Source organism: Helianthus annuus, chromosome 11 (assembly GCF_002127325.2).
Source record: "Helianthus annuus cultivar XRQ/B chromosome 11, HanXRQr2.0-SUNRISE, whole genome shotgun sequence".
NCBI lineage: Eukaryota > Viridiplantae > Streptophyta > Magnoliopsida > Asterales > Asteraceae > Helianthus > Helianthus annuus.
In genome coordinates, this window is record NC_035443.2 from 183,544,361 (window position 1) to 183,562,295 (window position 17,935).

The 17,935-nt window shown below is 37.6% G+C and overlaps 1 long non-coding RNA gene across 5 annotated transcripts; it reads left to right on the plus strand.

Moving 5' to 3' along the window:
* The first annotated feature begins 231 nt into the window (after positions 1–231).
* On the plus strand, positions 232–17,592 carry LOC110891417. 5 transcript variants are annotated; one of them, XR_004873322.1, is made up of 12 exons: positions 234–833; positions 1,149–1,700; positions 12,023–12,421; positions 12,731–12,809; positions 13,248–13,414; positions 13,592–14,259; positions 14,343–14,398; positions 14,464–14,638; positions 15,160–15,901; positions 15,999–16,047; positions 16,208–16,338; positions 16,886–17,592. It is a non-coding gene; the product is annotated as an uncharacterized LOC110891417 (long non-coding RNA). The 5 variants fall into 5 exon arrangements; XR_004873323.1 differs by having other exon boundaries at positions 232–784; positions 15,160–16,047; XR_004873320.1 differs by having other exon boundaries at positions 15,160–16,047.
* Positions 17,593–17,935: the final 343 nt, after the last annotated feature.

The window sequence follows — 17,935 nt, forward strand, 5'->3', positions numbered from 1 at the left end:
ATAATAATAATAATAATAATAATAATAATAATAATAATTTGAGCAGAAAACACACATAACACAGATGTGTGTATTTACTTATTAAGGTATTGTTGAACTTTGGTTTATGAGTATTTGTAGAGTTAAGAAAGAAATACTATTTTCTTAGTCATTTGATGTTTTAAATTTTGGTAAGTCCAAACTGCTTTGCCAACTTTGCCGGTATCTATCTATTATACTAAATGAATTCTCTTAGGCCACAAGGGCTATTCTTAGCCAATCATTTTGATGATGTGGACAACCTCTTTGGCAAGATAATGGAACTTTGAGCGGCAATTTCTTTTCTCCAATTCTCCTTTCTCACTACGCTACCCTTCACACGCTCTCTCTCCGATCAATTCAATGTTGCCAAAATTATGAGTTCTTTTCTATTTCAAATCAAAAAACCCTAAATGTTAAGCAATCATCTTACAATCCAATTCGGTTCCTATCAAAAGCTTTTCCTTTCATATATACTTCTGTATACAACCCTATCACGATCTAACTGAAGTGGCCTCCTCTCCATTACACACCCCCGTTTTCTTGAAATTTCTCTCATCGTCTCTCTTCAAGAAACCTCAAATCAAAAATCGGGTGTTGAATTTTGGGGACAAATTGAAGATTATATTCGTGCAGCAGAAGAGTGGAATATCAAAAATATCAAAGTGTCCTATTTTACATCGATGTTGCAGAGTTCTAGGGTTTATGCAGATAAATTAGGGATCAAGATGGAGGCAATAAAAATAATAGATCGAACTTCGTTAAGGTGATTTGCTATGAACAAATTGAAAATTTTTGAAAACAGCTCCTGATTTGTAAGTGCCTCAAATCTCCTCTGCTTCATAGTTATGTTAAAGCAGTAACTTACACAGTTTTTTAATTGCTCATTCTCACTCTTGGGTGGTGTAGAGCACTTGCTCTATATCTCTAACCTTCAAACTTTTTTGTTGGATGACTGAATTATTGTTAAGTAGAAAGATTGTATCGGGATATAATTGTTTTAATCATTGACACCTCAAATCTTTGATATGCCTTCATAAGTAAAGGTTTTCATTTTTTCTTTTATTCATTTGATTTTTATAGTGGTAAATTGTAATCAGTGTTACTAAATTTTCAAATCTTATGATCAGGTAATGGGAAATGGATGAAACAACTGTATGCCTGGAAGACCGGCTGAGAGCTGAAGGCATCCTCATAGTTGATATAATATCACTTAGGGGGTGTTTGGGATTGCTTATAAACAACTTATTAACTTATAACTTTTTGGAAAATGAGTTTTTTAGAAAATGATGTTTGAGTAATGGGTTGAAAAGGAGGTTTTAAGGCTTTGAAAAGGAGAAATGGAAAAGTTAGGAGGGAGTGACTCTTTGGAAAAAGGAGATAAGGAGGTGGAAAAGTTTGTTTTTCATAAGCAATCCCAAACACCCACTTATATTGATTTCGAATTTATCCCGATTATGTTATCTAAGCAAATTGAATGGACCTTTTCCTCGCTTCGCTATTTGTAATCATTTACCTCTCTTCTAACTATTTATAGGTTTCTTTTTTATGTTACTGTAACCAGTCTTAGTTTTTTATGGCGCCACACCTGCTCTAAGTTGGAGAACTGTAATTTCGTGTCACTTCCATTTTGTTTGATCTCTTCATTGGTTTCAAAAACTAAATCTCATCCTTCATCAATGGTTAGTGTCACACCCCCAAAATACCACATGCACAAACCCCCGCGAGGCGTGTGACGTACCAGGATCCAAGCCACCAATCACATTGAACTCATAAATGTATTTAAGTAAAACTTTCATTCATTAGCATAAAATGTTACAAATGTTACATGACATTCATTGTATACAGCGGAAGCATAACTCATTTGTTAAGTGTTTCGTAAAACATGTGTATATAAACCATTAAGCTTGTATTGCGATTCCATGTATCTCGACCCATGACCACTCCAGCCTCCCAGACAGCAAGTTCCACAAGATATAACTCAATAGACCTGCAAGCATGCAGACAAGTGTGTCAGACGACGCTGGTGAGTTCAAAGTTTTGTTAACGCGTTTAGTTACCAGATGTGTGTTTACAACAGTTCAACATTTTGTTTTGATGTTGTTATTACTCGATTACCGTATGTGGCGACTAGATGTGAATGCCCAACCCCAATGCCTCCATTTAGGCATTGGTCATGATGTCAAGGTATCAACCAACCTTGGATAGATGTAAGGGGTCTTATATATACACGATGTGAATGCCCAACCCCAATGCCTTTAACTAGGCATTGGTCATGATGTTCAGGTAATTAGTTCATGCCCGTCCTTTCGGCCCGGTGTGAGGGTGCCAAACCTAATAGCGCTATCAACTAAATACCTCGTTGCTTCTTCAGCAACACGGTAGATGTATGGGGTCTTACATGATTTATACTATGTTCAATAACCAACATCCCAAATAAACAGTTTACCCAGTGTTCCCTTTAGAAACGTTTACCAGATGTCCCAAACCACCGGGACGCATGCTTAGAAAAGTGCAGTGAACTCACCTTAGATTGCTCGGTAGAATTAGTTAGTTGTTCACACACAATCAGTCAATGCCTATGATATTCATGTGCACGGAATCAGTTTACGTTCATGTTGTTCACGTATGTTCATAGCGTATAATTGTAGCAAGGATTATCGCATAGCAGATAACGATCATTCATAACACACATAACAGATAAGTTCACTAGTCGTATACATGTTTCACGATAACACTTAATAGTTAAGTGGGCTACTCATCATAAGCAAGTCATTTTTCCTCAACCATAGTTAACATTGTTAACAGGCAGATAATCATTCCATAAAAAAATTGACTTCACTATTAAATGCACTAGAAGTATGAAATCAATGGCCGACCAGGATTAATGTGTTTAGAAATTCTCCACATGCATTCTTGAGAAACTCTTCTGACCAACACAAGTGTAGGTTGACCACAAAAGACATATGATAGGGCCGATCGATAAATTGTCACATGGACTTGTGTTTGTTTCACGCGAATAACTTCTTAATCATGACATCACTTAACGAACTCACATGCAGTCTTACAATTCTAATTCGGCATTAATAACATGCACGCATGTTAATCTAATTAGTGCTTATCTAAATGGCTGCTTGAATTGACTTTTGGTACTTACATGGGCCGCCAAAACCATCGAATGATTGCATGATCTATCAACATCATACATGATGACAACCAACAAACAATAACACGTGAGTTTCAAATCTAGCATTAATGACATGCACACATATCATTTCTTAAACCTATGTAGACCTTGACACACATATTGGGCACATGCAATTGTCAGCATACTCAACATATAGTTTCATTTTATATATCATATATATACCCTACTGTTCCATTATATCTCATTCAAGTGATAAACCACCATTGTTTAATAAGTTTCCAGCTCCATAAGCCATGACCACGACGAAACACAAAGGGTTTCGTCAACAAGATAGACGACGAAACATCATGAACCTTCGCCATAACAAGGTTGACGAAACATTAAGGTTTCGTCGACACATGCTTAGTTTCATCGGGTTTAGTTTCGTTGCACCAGTCAACAGTTACAGGTTTTAGGGTCATCACCACAGATCAATCTAATCCATTCAATAACCATTATATGCGATCATATTCATCAACATTAACAATTATTCACACCGACCCTCAGTCTATCATATCCTATTCAGAATAATAATACAGTGATTTCAATCGTTTGTGGAATAATAGAACAACGAGGGTACGCCTCAAACCAAAAAGATTACACCTTGATTTCAAGCACATATAGACATCAATCACACAATTTAATGGTAACAAAACATACATCTAACTGATGATCATAATAACATCACATGGCTCATTCATAAACATGTGAGTGAAACGGAGATAGAATACTAACCCTTCGAACGATCAAGAGAAATCTCCGATAGTTAATCACGCAAGAAGGGTTTCACTAAGGGGTGTTGCCGTCGGGTCTTAATGAGAGAAAGGAGGAACTAGGGTTTGCATATGTTTGTGGTACATATTACGTAAACTTCATGTGTGTGCACAAATACTAATGGCCGGCCCCCAATACTAAGATCCACCTGGGCCCTACCAGGCCCAACATAAGCCAAGTGTAACTGGGCGTACATACATTCTCGGTTTGGGCTCCGGGCTTGTGTAGTTCGATCTAGGATAACATGTGTGTGTATATGGACCGAAGGGATTTAGAAACAATATCTTATAACTAAGAAGAGTATGTGGCCCAACCGTAAGCGCGACCCAATTATACACTGTGTGTGTGCGGCCCAAACGCTCGTGGCCCAACGCAACAGTCAAACACTTAGAATCTATCTACACACTCAATCATATGCGATTCCGTTTACGAAACAAGTTTAGCACAATCACAACTATAAACGGAGAATACTGAAAGTTAAAATTACGAGACCAACCTTGGAAGTTCGAGTTGTCACATCATCCCCAACTTGAAAGAAATTTCGTCCCGAAATTTGACAAGCAAAACAGAGTAGTGAAGCGAAATAAACTCTAATTAAACTATGTGTAATACTACACAAATAATCAAGCATTACACATGAACACTAATCATCTAGACAACTACACAGACACCACGAAAACCAAATTGTAAAAACAGGATTGCGAAGTCAGTTGGGTGTCACATCATCCCCAACTTGAAAGAGAATTTCGTCCCGAAATTCGTCAATGATATCAGAAGTTGATACAACCGTTTCGACAACTACGGATGCTAGAGCTTGCTCTGACCATTGCTTTTCCACGTGAACTCCGGTCCACATCTTGAGTTCTTAACAAAATTTCGTAATTGGAATCCAACTGTGTTAACGATCCTTACCTCCTCATCTATGTCTTTGATTGGCTCCTTGACAACTGCAACTTATCTAGTAAAGTCATCACAAATGTTTCATCCAACACTGCCTTAGATCCGAGACGTAATTGACATTGTGCATGTACCCAACCTGTCGGGTAACTCGAGTTTGTAGGCCACGCAACCGATTCTTAGCAGGATTCTGAATGACCCAACATATCGTAAGTTAAGCTTGTCACGTTTTCCATAGTGTATCGAACCCTCCCAGGGTGAGACTTTAGATTATCATGTGTTCGCCTACAGCGAACTCCCAGTGTTTCCTAAGCTTATTAGCTTTCCTGATGGTCACGCGTTGCCGCCAGACGATTTCCGATCTAAACAATCTCTCCATGTGGTTCGAGTAGCTTTATGACATGTTTTACCACAAGTACTACCCGCGTGCAGGGGGGGTGCAAAGATGAGTTTCTGAGCTGGAATTTGGTTGAACTCATGCGTGCCTCAAACAGAGCTGTATGCATACTAAAGTGGTAATGGCGGTATGCCCAAGGATAAGTGTTCTTCCAAATGTTTACAAAAGTCAGTCACGCACATGCTCGCAGCATACCTTCGTGTGTCAAGATGGCTCGTTGTTCCGTCCGATTGTCCTACAGCAATAAGTAATGCTCATGTCCAGACGTGGGCCAAGGGTGTTGTGTATTGCCAGTCATCCATCAGGTATAGCTCAAAATCAAAAGGTAACAGAGGCTGGCACCTTGTGCCTAAAAGCCGCCTCTCTCAGAGGAACATTCACAGCTGTAAAGACTTGTCAGTTTCCATAATCGAAAGAAAATGTGCTCGTAGCATGAGACAATCAACGATCACCCAGGTGATATTGGTTCCGTTTCGAGTTGTAAGCAGACTAGTGACAGAATCCATGGTAGTCTGTACTCATTTCCTTATGTGTGTTTCTAGTTACTGATCCTTCTCCTTGACTTTCCCACAAGTCAAGCATCATTCACATACACAGCTAGGTGGGCCTTCATGGCCGATCACCAGTGTAAGATTTATAGATCCTAGTATCTCTCATCAAAATCAAGACGATTAGGATAACAAGGCTGGTGTGCTTTGTTCAACACAAGTCCCCTATAGTTGCCATACAATGGGATCCACATTCGTTTCGTGGGGTAGCGCATATCGTCTGACTTGCCAAATGTTGCTTCTCCCTGCCTCGCCTGGGTCCAATCTCAAAAATTCTCTTCTTTCAGTTCTCCAGTTTGAACGGAGTGAGTCTGAGCAGGTAAGTCGATAGTGAGTTGCAAAGCTCGTGCACGTTCAGGTTTCACAGTCGTAATCATTCAAAAGTTCCATACAGCAATGCCATCGCATAATTAGCTCTCTCAAAACAAGGGTACACAGGAGGCCCTTGTGATCGGTCTAAATGGTGCAATTGGTACCGTCCAAATAAATCCTTCATCTTATTTCCAAGGTCCATGGCTTCTACCGCAGGTTATTACTCGTGCAATTCTTCCTGTAAATCCACTACATAAACCGTCACCTTCTCGTGCCGCATTGGCATGACTGGGTCTCTACTTTGAATCGTCATGATATACTACTAGATCATTCGCATCCTTAGGTAAAGACAATACTCTGGACATTGTAGTCTTGAGTTTCAAAAGCTTGAAGAGACGTTCTCCTGTTCCGTCTCCCACGGATACACAGCACACGGCTGTGTTAAAGAGGTTAGAGCTGCAAAATCCTTGAAAATCCTGCGATGAATCTGCGATTGTATCTTGGGAGACCAAAGGTTTACTGTACCCCCAAAGGGATCTTTGGTGTCGATCAGTTTCTAACAGAATGGATATTAACGAGATCCACGTGTATTCCCTCTTCGTCGGCTACGTGTCTAAGAAAAGTATGTATTTCTCGACTCCAGAAGTTACTCCTAACGAGACTTCGCATGTAGTGGCCACTCCCTCGGGATCTCTAAGACAGGATACAAATGCCACCCATGGTGTTCCTTTCTCCTGGAAGTGATTCAGGACATCCACAATAGATACGGTCGATTCATGTGATGTGTTGTTTATCCCAAAAGGTCATGGAATAATTCTTCTTGTGTCTCCTGACAGTGGCCACATTGCGTTCAATATGTCGTTTTAGGAACGTCCTCCCCTTGGACTTCCATCTGATGAAAGTCTGCTCGTTCGTCAATCCTCGAATGGAAGCTTGTCCTTCGCAACTGGTCAACTGGTTGCCAATACAATGGTCGAGGCAAACAGTTTTGGACTGTCACCTTGCTGAGTTCTGGATAATCAATATACATACAAAAAGGCTTACCTTCACAGGTGTAACTGGGGCTCCCCAAAGCGAAGAACTAGATCCAACAAAACTCCTGTCCAACAGTTCCGGTAGTTGGTTTGACAGTTCCAGCGACCCTCCTGGTGCAAAACGGTGGAGAGTATGAGTAATCAGGGCTACTTCTGGCGTGAGATCAGACTGAGGTTCTACCTAACAGTCATGAAAGTGAACCTGAAAGTTCCTTGGGTAGTATACCGAGGGAGATCTTGAACGATTGGTGGATCCTCGATCCTCTTTTCCTTAGCTTTACGTTAGTGACGGTTGTTAACGTGGCAGAGTAATCCCTCCATAAACACTTCTGGGCCTTCATTGCTGACATGATGGTAATCCTTACACTACTCTAACACCCTAGGTCAGGTGACGATTCTCGACTAGGAAGAGGGATACACAATGTTTTCTCCTTACAGGGTGTAGCTGCGCGATATCTGGATAACCAATCCACACTAACTACTGCTTCGAAACCGTCAAAGATAGCAGAAGGAAGGTCGGGGTCGAACACTTGTCCCACAAGGTCGAGTTTGCATCCTAACGAACTTACGAGGCTTCAATTGTCTTGCCATCAGCCGATTCCACCACAGGTTCGGTTGCAAGAAACATCAGGGTTGAACAAAACAGAGACGAAGCGATTAGTTACCAAGAACGTGCAGGCCACCATGATGCTATAATCCTGACCTCTCCCACGCCAATCCTAAATGCCCTTCCATAAGCATCATTTCTAGTGTTTTTTGTTTTCGTCACGGGTTTCCAATACTGCCGCCGTTTCCCTGGGTTGTTGTCGTCTTGGTTTAACAGCGGTCAATCCATGTCGTAGACACCTTCATTTCCATACTGTAGGCTACTATTACAAGTACATGGATGTTGCCATGACTATTTCCTCTAATGTCGTTGCTTGAATCGAAGCCCTGCGATCTTTCACCATCCAAATCCATCTTTTCACCTTCTGTGCCATGTCCTAAAGCGCTACTCACTGTGCTGGTGGTCACACATTTGACTCCCAAAAGTTACTAACTAGGGTTAAGGATTCGATTGAAGTCAATTTGCTGGTGTCCGCTGCTGGTAATCAGGGTCGTCCAAATACTGAGGTTGGTAAGGTGCTACACTCACTCCCTTGTCCATCGTTCTTGCAAGCTAATGGAGTAATACATGGTATGTTGCTAGAGTGTTACAGAAGCGATCGCACTTCGGGATCTAAGGCGCGAATACACTGAGTTCCAGCTAAAAAGAGGTGTGAGAAGGGTATCGACCAAACATTCAACGTTGCAACATCCAACTCAGGGATGTTCGTACAAGCACCTAACATTCTATCCAGTTTGCTAGGCGTTCAGATGGGTGTTCAGGTAATGCTCAATAGCATCAAGATTCGAAAGAATTCAGAGAAGGGTGAAAAGATCATGTTCGAGTAGGAGACAATTACTGTTACGATTCCTATAGACTGTTGTGTTCTCATCAATCAAATAACAGAACGGAACCCCTTTTTCACTTGTTAAGCCTCACTGGGACTCGCATGCACCCCACATTATTATTGTGTGTGCACCCACAATAATATTGCGATTTGCATGTTCATCTCAGTTCCTCCTAACTCATGTCAAATGGTTCCCCAAACTCGAGTGCCAAACAGAGGCTATCAAAACGATAAGATCACAGAAATCGCAAGGCTATGACATACCACCAAAGCATCATAATATAAGCAAGCAATTCATGTAATCGTTCTATAGTGGCAAGTGTGTGTCTGTATGCTACGTCATAAACAAATGTGTACAAGCCATGTAATGTAGGCAACACGTGAGAAAGACGAACCTTGCAATCTGGAGCTGAGTGTCATGGTCGTATTCCCGTTTTCAGAACTGTTCGGTTATAGTCTGGTTTTATAAAAACGTTGTTAAAACCAAGTTCACTATAACCAGTGGCTCTGATACCAAGCTGTCACACCCCCAAAATACCACATGCGCAAACCCCCGCGAGGCGTGTGACGTACCAGGATCCAAGCCACCAATCACATTAAACTCATAAATGTATTTAAATAAAACTTTCATTCATTAGCATAAAATGTTACAAATGTTACATGACATTCATTGTATACAGCGGAAGCATAACTCATTTGTTAAGTGTTTCGTAAAACATGTGTATATAAACCATTAAGCTTGTATTGCGATTCCATGTATCTCGACCCATGACCACTCCAGCCTCCCAGACAGCAAGTTCCACAAGATATAACTCAATAGACCTGCAAGCATGCAGACAAGTGTGTCAGACGACGCTGGTGAGTTCAAAGTTTTGTTAACGCGTTTAGTTACCAGATGTGTGTTTACAACAGTTCAACGTTTTGTTTTGATGTTGTTATTACTCGATTACCGTATGTGGCAACTAGATGTGAATGCCCAACCCCAATGCCTCCATTTAGGCATTGGTCATGATGTCAAGGTATCAACCAACCTTGGATAGATGTAAGGGGTCTTATATATACACGATGTGAATGCCCAACCCCAATGCCTTTAACTAGGCATTGGTCATGATGTTCAGGTAATTAGTTCACGCCCGTCCTTTCGGCCCGGTGTGAGGGTGCCAAACCTAATAGCGCTATCAACTAAATACCTCGTTGCTTCTTCAGCAACACGGTAGATGTATGGGGTCTTACATGATTTATACTGTGTTCAATAACCAACATCCCAAATAAACAGTTTACCCAGTGTTCCCTTTAGAAACGTTTACCAGATGTCCCAAACCACCGGGACGCATGCTTAGAAAAGTGCAGTGAACTCACCTTAGATTGCTCGGTAGAATTAGTTAGTTGTTCACACACAATCAGTCAATGCCTATGATATTCATGTGCACGGAATCAGTTTACGTTCATGTTGTTCACGTATGTTCATAGCGTATAATTGTAGCAAGGATTATCGCATAGCAGATAACGATCATTCATAACACACATAACAGATAAGTTCACTAGTCGTATACATGTTTCACGATAACACTTAATAGTTAAGTGGGCTACTCATCATAAGCAAGTCATTTTTCCTCAACCATAGTTAACATTGTTAACAGGCAGATAATCATTCCATAAAAAAATTGACTTCACTATTAAATGCACTAGAAGTATGAAATCAATGGCCGACCAGGATTAATGTGTTTAGAAATTCTCCACATGCATTCTTGAGAAACTCTTCTGACCAACACAAGTGTAGGTTGACCACAAAAGACATATGATTGGGCCGATCGATAAATTGTCACATGGACTTGTGTTTGTTTCACGCGAATAACTTCTTAATCATGACATCACTTAACGAACTCACATGCAGTCTTACAATTCTAATTCGGCATTAATAACATGCACGCATGTTAATCTAATTAGTGCTTATCTAAATGGCTGCTTGAATTGACTTTTGGTACTTACATGGGCCGCCAAAACCATCGAATGATTGCATGATCTATCAACATCATACATGATGACAACCAACAAACAATAACACGTGAGTTTCAAATCTAGCATTAATGACATGCACACATATCATTTCTTAAACCTATGTAGACCTTGACACACATATTGGGCACATGCAATTGTCAGCATACTCAACATATAGTTTCATTTTATATATCATATATATACCCTACTGTTCCATTATATCTCATTCAAGTGATAAACCACCATTGTTTAATAAGTTTCCAGCTCCATAAGCCATGACCACGACGAAACACAAAGGGTTTCGTCAACAAGATAGACGACGAAACATCATGAACCTTCGCCATAACAAGGTTGACGAAACATTAAGGTTTCGTCGACACATGCTTAGTTTCATCGGGTTTAGTTTCGTTGCACCAGTCAACAGTTACAAGTTTTAGGGTCATCACCACAGATCAATCTAATCCATTCAATAACCATTATATGCGATCATATTCATCAACATTAACAATTATTCACACCGACCCTCAGTCTATCATATCCTATTCAGAATAATAATACAGTGATTTCAATCGTTTGTGGAATAATAGAACAACGAGGGTACGCCTCAAACCAAAAAGATTACACCTTGATTTCAAGCACATATAGACATCAATCACACAATTTAATGGTAACAAAACATACATTTAACTGATGATCATAATAACATCACATGGCTCATTCATAAACATGTGAGTGAAACGGAGATAGAATACTAACCCTTCGAACGATCAAGAGAAATCTCCGATAGTTAATCACGCAAGAAGGGTTTCACTAAGGGGTGTTGCCGTCGGGTCTTAATGAGAGAAAGGAGGAACTAGGGTTTGCATATGTTTGTGGTACATATTACGTAAACTTCATGTGTGTGCACAAATACTAATGGTCGGCCCCCAATACTAAGATCCACCTGGGCCCTACCAGGCCCAACATAAGCCAAGTGTAACTGGGCGTACATACATTCTCGGTTTGGGCTCCGGGCTTGTGTAGTTCGATCTAGGATAACATGTGTGTGTATATGGACCGAAGGGATTTAGAAACAATATCTTATAACTAAGAAGAGTATGTGGCCCAACCGTAAGCGCGACCCAATTATACACTGTGTGTGCGGCCCAAACGCTCGTGGCCCAACGCAACAGTCAAACACTTAGAATCTATCTACACACTCAATCATATGCGATTCCGTTTACGAAACAAGTTTAGCACAATCACAACTATAAACGGAGAATACTGAAAGTTAAAATTACGAGACCAACCTTGGAAGTTCGAGTTGTCACAGTTAGTCTCTTTATCGTCTACCTCTGAATCTCTGATTGTTTCTCCAAGTTTATGCACTGAATATCATTGTCTGTTGATTGATTCTAATGCATTTTTGTTCGTATTTGATGAAGGCCCCAAAGAAAGGCGTCCAGGCAGTCGCAACTAAGACAGATATGGTATGAGTAAGAGATTGAATCAGAGATCGATGGTTAGTTAAAGTTATGTATAACTCATTATAGGAATGGAGCTTTTATTTCTTTATCCAATCTGAAACTTCTAGAGTATACTCTTTAAGGATTTGTCTCTCTTTGATTCTTTTATTTGTTCTCAAATTGTTGAACTTCTTTTACATCATTTGCTTGACTGTTGTGTATACTCTATGTCATTTGTTTCTAATGTGCAACAACTACCCTATTCAAAGTTTGTGACAATAGAGGACGAGGGAGATGTGGCTATGACTCTCAATGGTTTACGTTGGAAGTTCTCCCAGGTTTTTGGTGAATTTGTTGTAGAAGAAGCGGTTCAAGAAGGTACAAACATTATTTAATCGATGCAAATTTATCATGTTTTTAATCTCGAGAGATGATACTCATATTGAAACCTATTAATCTAGATATAGTGACTCGCATATAGATATTTGGTTTTATTTTAAACTGGTATCAGGTTGACTTGAACCACCTTTTCCCCTTTTCTTTATTTTTTATATAAATAATTATATAGGAATAGAAAACATATGTTATTCCAGTTATAATCTATTTCTTTCAATATAATGGTTTAGGGGGTTTTTTTTAGAAAACGAATATTATTTCCTTTTAATATACTTTCTTTACTTTTTGCAGGGAAGTATGCGGTGTCAAATGTTGGTGGCATTACAGGTGTTTGCTGTTTTGCCTCTGAGAGTTATGTTGATGATTCAAGGTGAGCTTGATCTAGGTTAATAGAATCATTGTTTTGTATGTAAATTAGCAACCAAATAATGATAATGAGCAAAGAATTGACCGGTATTTTAAAGTCATGGGAAGTCACAACTCACAAGCATCTGCTAAGGGAAAGGGCGGTCATCGTTTTCACAACAATTCTTTGACCGCATGAGTTCATATTATACATGTAATTATAAATAAAAACTTTCATCATTACAACTTTAAAAACCCGTCCACCGGACGGGTCCACTACTATTTTAATGATTATTATGTTACTCGACTTTGACTCTCGACAAAATTAGAAGTTTCTTTAGTGATGTTATTTTTCTCATTTACATTATGCCCTCTGTGAAGTTTTTACTTGATAATTTCTTCATCAATAACATTATTAAAGTACATATGTTTTGTATATTGATTTACTTACTTGTATGTTCAGAAAGAACTGATTAAGTGGACCTTGGTCCTTTTAAGCATACAATTGACGAGGGAATTGACTTAAGGAAAGCAACATTTGAATGTGTAGATACATTTCTTGATACTTGCCTTGATCAGTTGAACCCGACTTTCATCTTTCATTGTGTGTTACCTTATCTGGTCTTCACGGTATCCTTAATTGTTTTTTTTTTTTTTTTTTTTTTGTATTTGGAATTGGAACCATTGAGCAACTAAGCCAATGAAAGATCCATAATTCAGATTACTTCATTTAGTGAAGCTCAATTGAACCTAATTTACTTTTGTGCTATTTTTTATCTAAAGCAAGCATATTATAATTTTTGGCAGCATCATTGGAGGATGGTTGTCAATGTGCTTCTAAAAATGTGGGAGTGGCGGATGGATCCAAGTAGGAGTGGTGCATGGATCCGGGTTTGAAAATAGGTATCTTATTATTATTTATCTATTTATGAGAGGTAAAATTATCTTAGATCCTTTTATGATTCTATGTACACCAGAGGTAGCTTATTCCATCATATTTAAAGTTTGGATTATGTGAGTAATATAACAGTCTAATGCAAAGCCATGTCAGCAAGCACCGAAATAGAGGTATTTACAAACCCGTTCCTCTTATATCATTTTTTTTATATTGACCCATTTAAGATAACACATAACCCAAATCAACCCATTCATAAGTATGTTATATTGTTATGGATCAAAACATCGACTCTCGGACCTTTATTATTGAAAGTCACCTTATTAGTGACGTTCAAAATATTTTTTATTATTATTTTTCGTTGAATAACGTGCCTCACATAATTTTATGAAAGGAATTTTGATACTTTGACTGCTTAGTCAACATGTGCTAATGTTAGTGATAGTAGCTACAAGATAGTGGTAAAGAAAGAACTTAGCAAAGGTTGCAGATCGTTCGATATTATCATCTGAACTGTTTCTTCTCCCCATTAATCATAGGATTCCTAATTCGTATCACTACAACAACGTCAATACACCAGGTATGATCCAGATTTGTATATTCTATAACTTTGATTGTTGATTTTGAACCATTTTTTTAGATCTGAATCTATTTCGTATCTAGGGTTTGTCGTCTTCCAGCACAGATCTTCAAATGTGATCTAATGCTTCATTAACAAGGTACTGACCTAATCTTTATATTTTTTACGGTTATGTTCTATGAAGTCTGATTATTACTATGGCAGGTTAATCTACATGTTGGATTCAAACGCAAAGTCACTAATAAATGAGTTTTAACAAGGATTGCATACCTGCATTTGTTTTGATTTTGAAATTATAGATGGCGATGGATGTATTAGCGGTACCATTGCCATAAAGTTCTTCGCCATTTCCAATTTATCTCGACAAGATCTCAAGCAGGTATATCTTTGTAAAGAATTTGTCATTTTGTAAACCACTAAACCCTACATTCTACATTATCAGGTAGAATTTGAATTTTGTCTTAATCGAAGCCTCTTTTGATTTTATAATGTGTGAGCGACAAAGAAATTAAGTCTTCTTTGATATTATAAGTTTGTATACAGTTTAATTTGGATATAGAAAGTTGTAAGCATTATGACTAAATGTTTGTTATAGTATTCTTATACACTCAAAGTGTTTCTTATAGTGAACAAAACTATTTTACATATAACAACCTAAGAAGTAACGGGTAGACAATTTGCTCCAGCTTTCATTTTCACATTAAAAAAACCCAATGATTAATTAAAGTATGATCACCTAAGAAAATGGATCTAATGAGGACTAATAAATTTTATAATTAACATTGGAGGGGAAGTGAAGATTTGGTGTATGTATTTAAATTTATGTCTCCTCACTCATATTCTTTTTTTTTTTTGAGGTTCTAACAGTTCGGTGGCTGACTTTGTCTTGCTTTTATGCAGATCGGTCGTTTGTTCCATTTTTCTTGCTTTTATACAGGTATGTCATCGATTTTCCAAGATTTTGTTTTTTATGTGTTAATATCCCAAGTTATCGTCATTTTTGTGCTCCACGCCTAATATGATTTTTTGACAACTTCTATCATTAAAAATATTTTTTCACTTTTCGTTTAAGTTTAATTACTGTTAGTGTTCAGTATCAAATAATTACTTTCAAAATTCATAGTTATGAGTGATAACATGCTTTAACTTTTTAGATAAAGAGTGATCTTGAAGTGGTTATACGAGAATATGCATTCTTTAAACTCATGACAAAATCTAGAAATGGATTTAAATGTTATACATGTTGGTTCAATAGTATAGATACAACCCATTTTTTATCTAAGATTAACACGTTTCTATTTGAAATAATTGCAAATTGATGGATTTTGTTCATGTGCCATTTTGGCAGCATATATTAAGGACAAAAAATAATATTAAACTTCCTATAAGGTTAAACTATTACATTAAAAAAAAAAACTTCTCTGACTCCCTTTTGTGTGCTTCCCTTCTTCATTTTCTAATGCTAAGTGTTAGACAATGCATCAACAAATCCATATGAATTAAGTATTAGGATGTTTATGATATTAGTTTTTATTTTGGGGTTATATTTTATAAAACCTGTTTCCATGTTTCAGCAACCCCTTGGTAGCAATGCTCCCGGTGAGATGAAAATGTAGTTATCATTCCAAATAATCAATTAAAAGTAGGTGTATACTGTGTTTAGTTAAGTTGACTTATATGTGTTGAAAAAGCTATTATGTGCTCTTTGGTATAATTGAAAAAACATGAGTTGACTTCAGGAAGTCAACAGGTCAACAAGAGAAGACAAGGATTTAATCCATTCTACAGGTACATGTACGTACATGTTAGTGGATCTTGGCCTGAAAGCGTTAACTATAAAGAAATTATTGTTAATCGAAGCCTATGGATATATTTTGTGCGTGTTCAAAAGAGTTAAATAATATGCACTTATGATCTGAGTCTTTTATTATTGTATCGGTCATTGCAGGTTTTCGTTAATAGACGTCACTTGATATCATCCATCGTCAATGGTATTGGGTAATGAATTAGTGATTAAGAATTCAGGACTTCGCAATGATTCACCTGATGAAGAAACCGATTGCTACTTTATGCAATATGGTACTTGATTAAAATGTTTTAACAATGTGTTAAATTGTTTATTTTATTGTATACAGAAATTTTAGGTTAATCAATTAAGAGGATCTACTAATTATGCTATTGTTCAGAATTTATTTTGTGTATTTTGCTATATGAACATAATTTAGGTTGGAGTAAATTGCCAAAATCATCTCTGAGGTTTGGGTATGTTTGTCATTTTCAACCAAAACAACTTTTTTATACAACATAGTCTTTCACTTTTGAAAATTTTTGCCATTTTCATCTAACGTCTAATTTGCTTTATTTTTTCTATCAAACATTTGATGAAAATGGCAAAAAATCACAAATCTCAGGGACGATTTTGGAAAAAAAAAAGTTGACGTTCGGATGAAAATGATAAAAAAAAATCCCAAAAGTGAAGGACTATATGATACAAAAAAGTTGTTTTGGATGAAAATGATAAATATGCCCAAACCTCAAGGATGATTTTGGCAATTTACTCTTTAGGTTATTTTGCTCATCTTCTTGAATGGTTAATTAGTTGATAACTTATAATATAACTTTATAGAGGATGAACACTACAAGTTTAATCAAGGTGTGTTACTCTGGGAATGGAGCTAGGTAAGGACCCCTAATAGCGTGGAAGAAAATGAACAATGGAGAGTATCAACGGTTTACTAATGCAGCAAAACATAGGGGCGAGTAGTGATTCATGGTAGTGAAAAGATGATAAAGAGCTCAGATTTTCAGTTAAAAAGTGAGGTTGGATATGGGTAGTAAAGTCGATATTAATGCAGCAACGGATGGTTACTACTGGAACAACGGGGCAACACCAAAAGCGAATCTTTCTGCCTTGCTATTCCGAACACGGAGGCATTAGCAAATAGAGGTATGATCCTGCCCTCATTATTGTGTAGGTTGTGTGAGCGATCGGTAGAGACCGCGGACCATGCCTTAGTACAATGTTAGGTGGCACACATGGTGTGGACATAAGTGTATGCATGGCTGAGAATTCCGTCGGGTGCTGGGACAAATTCGGTGGGAAGTAGACTGCAAAATGTAAGTAACTTGAGCTTAACGACAAAACGGAAATGGATAGTTCATGTGATTTTTTTACAGACTTTATGGCGTCTATGGAAGAATAGAGATGCTAAACTATTTGATGATAGAGACATTTTGGTAGCAAACTGACTGAAGAAATAAAAAAGGAGTCGTTCAAGTGGTGTCGATAGAGATTAAAGGTATCAAGTGTGTCTTGGTGTGAATGAGGGCTATTTCATTTATCAATTTAGAATTATGTTCCGTAACATCAAGTAGTGTATTTGAGTTTTTTTTTATAGTAATTGTTGTCTCTGTAATATCGGTCGCTTAGCATCTTGCTATGTGGCCGGTTTATGGGTAATAAAATGTTCCGTTTTGAGTACATTTCTTTCATTTCAAATTTTATGTCAACATTGTTAAATATTATATAATTAACTTTGAGTAATCCGCGAAACTCGCGGGTTCTTAAACTATATTTAAATATATATAACATATATTAAAAAAATTTCTAAATAGTTCATATACATATATTTGATTATTTACATTTTCTATTAGGTTAAATAAAAAAAGTTAAACT